The sequence below is a fragment of the Medicago truncatula genome, chromosome 3 (genome assembly GCF_003473485.1).
Source record: "Medicago truncatula cultivar Jemalong A17 chromosome 3, MtrunA17r5.0-ANR, whole genome shotgun sequence".
Taxonomy (NCBI): Eukaryota; Viridiplantae; Streptophyta; class Magnoliopsida; order Fabales; family Fabaceae; genus Medicago; species Medicago truncatula.
Window position 1 is genome coordinate 18,054,860 of NC_053044.1, and position 4,202 is coordinate 18,059,061.

At 39.2% G+C, this 4,202-nt stretch overlaps 1 non-coding gene across 1 annotated transcript; it reads right to left on the reverse strand.

Annotated features, from left to right (window-relative positions):
* Nucleotides 1–286: 286 nt before the first annotated feature.
* On the reverse strand, nt 287–393 carry LOC120579812 (small nucleolar RNA R71). Its single transcript, XR_005645557.1, has one exon. It is a non-coding gene; the product is annotated as a small nucleolar RNA R71 (small nucleolar RNA).
* Nucleotides 394–4,202: the final 3,809 nt, after the last annotated feature.

Here is a 4,202-nt window from a genome sequence, read left to right on the forward strand (position 1 = left end):
CGAAGGTAGTAGCTTCAAAATAAAACCTGCACTACTATGTTTGGTACAACAAAACCAGTTTTCTGGATCACCCTCTGAAGACCCAAATTTGCATATCTCAACCTTTTGGAGACTTAGTGTAACTTACAAAGACGACCAAGAGACCGTTAGGCTACATCTCTTCCCTTTTTCTCTAAAAGATAAGGCCAGCAATTAGTTCAATTCTTTAAAACCCGGCTCCATCACCTCATGGGATCAACTGGGGCGAGAATTCCTTTGTTGTTTCTTTCCCCCATCAAAAACCGCCCAACTTAGGGGAAGGCTTTACCAATTTACTCAAGAAAGCGGGGAATCTCTTTACGATGTGTGGGAGCGTTTTAAAGAAATACTTAGACTTTGTCCCCATCATGGTTTGGTGAAATGGTTAATCATCCACACCTTCTACAATGGTTTAACATCTAACACTAAGTTAACTGTTGATGCAGCTGCAGGTGGTGCCCTAATGAACAAAGATTTTACAACAGCTTATGCCTTGATTGAAGACATGGCTCTAAACCATTTTCAATGGACTGAAGAGAAAGGAATCATCAACTCTTCACCCTTTGAAAAAGAGGCAAGTATGAACGAAATCTCTTCCTTTGACTATCTATCTACCAAGGTGAATGCACTATCTCAAAGACTTGATCACATGAATACTTGTGCTGTCGCACCTACTTCTTTTTTACCTCCATGTGAAGCATGTGGCATATCTAGTCATTTTAGCATCGATTGCAAACTAGTTAGTGTTGAGCAGTTAAACTTTGTTCAGAATGGCCAAAGAGTTGTTCAAAAGTCTCACATTGAACTTTTAATGGAAAACTATTTTCTTAAACAATCCGAATAGCTCCAAGAGCTTAAGAATCAAACCAGACTTTTGACCGACTCTCTTGCCACTCTCACAACAAAGATAGACTCCATCTCCTCTCACAACAAAACTTCATAAACTCAGCTCTCCCAAGTAGTTCATAAGGTCGGTTACCCCAACAAAATGAATATTGTTACACTTAGGAGTGGTAAGCCACTCAAAGACCCCATATGGATAACCAAATCCAATGAAAGTGAGAAAGAGATTTGCGAACCACCGCTAAGGGAAACTAGGGTAGAAAGAGAAGAACCACGAGTTGAGGAAACCACACCAGATCCCTTTAAGCCAAAAATTCCCTTCCCGCAAAGGTTTGCCAAATCTAAGCTAGATGAGCAATTTAAAAAGTTCATAGAAATGATGAACAAAATATACATTGATGTGCCTTTCACCGAAGTCTTAACCCAAATGCCTACCTATGCTAAATTTTTAAAAGAAATCCTTTCTCAAAAGAGAAAAATTGAGGAAGGTGAGACGGTTAACCTTACGGAAGAATGTAGTGCCATCATCCAAAATAAACTGCCACCAAAGCTTAAAGACCTAGGTAGTTTTTCCATACCTTGTGTCATAGGGTCGGAAGTAGTGAATAAAGCTATGTGTGACCTAGGAGCCAGTGTCAGCCTAATGCCTTTATCCCTTTATGAGAGACTGGGAATAGGGGAACTTAAGTCGACCAGGATGACCCTACAATTAGCGGACCGTTCTGTTAAGTACCCAACTGGAATCATAGAAGATGTCCCCGTTAAGGAAGGAGAGGTGTACATCCCCGCTGATTTTGTTGTAATGGAGATGGAGGAAGACAACCAAGTACCAATTCTTTTAGGAAGACCTTTCCTTGCTACTGCAGGAGCCATCATTGATGTTAAAAATGGTAAGTTAGCTTTTAATGTTGGTGAAACTGTTGAATTTGAACTTGCCAAACTAATGAAAAGTCCTTCCATTAAGGACTCTTGTTGCATGATAGATATAGTCGACCATTGCGTGAAAGAATGCTCTTTAGCATCAACTACACATGATGGTTTGGAAGTATGCTTGGTAAACAATGCAGGTACAAAGCTGGAAGGGGAGGCGAAAGCTTATGAAGAGTTGTTGAATAGAACCCCTCCAATGGAAGGTTTAAGTATGGAGGAATTAGTAAAGGAAGAGCCAGCACTTCTACCAAAGGGAGCACCGAAAGTATAGCTTAAACCGCTTCCATCAAATCTAAGTTATGAATTCTTGGGCCCTAACTCAACCTACCCTGTTATTGTGAATGCAAGCCTCGATGAAGTGGAAACTGAAAAGTTACTTTATGTCCTCAAGAAATATCCTAAAGCTATAGGGTACACCATTGATGACATTAAAGGAATAAATCCTTCGTTATGCATGCATAGGATACTTCTTGAAGAAGACTATAAACCCTCCATTGAACATCAAAGTATGGAGGAATATGAAAGAAGTTGTGAAAAAAGAAGTTTTAAAACTTCTAGATGCAGGTGTTATTTATCCAATTTCTGATTCCAAATGGGTTAGCCCCGTGCAAGTCGTACCTAAGAAGGGTGGTCTTACAGTTATTAAAAATGATAAAAATGAATCCATTGCTACTAGAACCGTCACCGGTTGGAGAATGTGCATCGATTATAGGAAGCTTAATAAAGCAACCCGTAAAGATCACTTCCCTCTCCCTTTTATAGATCAAATGTTAGAAAGGTTAGCAAAGCATTCACATTTTTGTTACTTAGATGGTTATTCCGGATTTTTCCAAATACCCATTCACCCTAATGACCAAGAAAATACTACTTTTACATGCCCCTTTGGAACCTTTGCCTATAGGAGGATGCCTTTTGGTCTTTGTAATGCCCCTGCTACTTTTCAAAGATGCATGATGTCTATTTTTTCTGACTTTGTTGAAAAGATAATGGAAGTTTTTATGGATAATTTTTCTGTGCATGGATCTAGTTTTGATAATTGTTTGACTAACCTTGAAAAAGTTTTGGAAAGATGTGAGTAGGTGAACCTAGTCTTGAATTGGGAGAAATGTCACTTCATGGTAAGAGAAGGAATTGTCCTGGACACTTGGTCTCCGAAAGAGGTATAGAGGTAGACAAAGCAAAAATCGAGATTATTGAAAAAATGCTACCTCCCACCTCAGTCAAAGAAATTAGAAGTTTCCTAGGACATGCAGGGTTCTACCTCCGTTTCATTAAAGATTTTTCATCAATCACTAAACCACTAACAAGTCTGCTTCTTAAGGACGCACACTTTGTCTTCGATGATACTTGTTTACAAGCATTTTCTAGGTTGAAGGAAGCATTGATTACTGCCCCAATCATACAACCACCAGATTGGAACTTGCCTTTCGAAATAATGTGTGACGCAAGCGACTATGCAGTTGGGGCGGTGTTAGGACAAAGAAAGGAAAAAAAGATGCATGCCATATACTATGCAAGTAAGACCCTAGATGGGGCACAAGTAAATTATGCCACAACAGAAAAAGAATTATTAGCAGTTGTATATGCCATTGACAAATTCAGGCAATACTTGGTGGGATCAAAAATCATTGTTTACATAGATCACTCAGCCATTAAATATTTGCTAAACAAAAAAGATGCCAAACCGAGGTTGATCCGATGGATTTTGCTCCTCCAAGAATTTGACCTTGAAATAAAAGATAAAAAGGGTGTTGGCAATGTTGTAGCTGACCACTTGTCCCAACTTAGGGAGACCAATGAAGATGAACTACCCTTGGATGATTCTTTCCCGGATGACCAACTCTTCTTATTGGCACAAACTAACGCACCTTGGTATGCAGATTTTGTTAATTTTCTTGCAGCCGGAGTACTGCCACCTGAGTTGAGCTACCAACAAAAGAAGAAGTTCTTCAATGATCTCAAGCATTATTATTGGGATGAGCCTTACCTCTTCAGGAGAAGCTCAGATGGGATTTTCAGAAGATGCATTCCTGAAAATGAGGTAAGTAGTATTCTAACCCATTGCCACTCCTCTTCTTATGGTGGCCACGCCAGTACACAAAAGACTTCTTTCAAAATTCTTCATTCTGGTTTATGGTGGCCATCACTTTTCAAAGATGTGCATCTCTTTATTTCTAAATGTGACAAATGTCAACGCACTGTTAGTATTACTAAAAGAAATGAAATGCCTTTGAACAACATCCTTGAGGAAGAAATTTTTTATGTTTGGGGTATTGACTTTATGGGACCTTTCCCCTCTTCTTTTCGGAATCAATACATATTGGTAGCGGTTGACTATGTGTCCAAATGGGTTGAAGTCATTGCCTCCCCCACTAATGATGCACAAGTTGTTATAAAACTGTTTAAAAAAA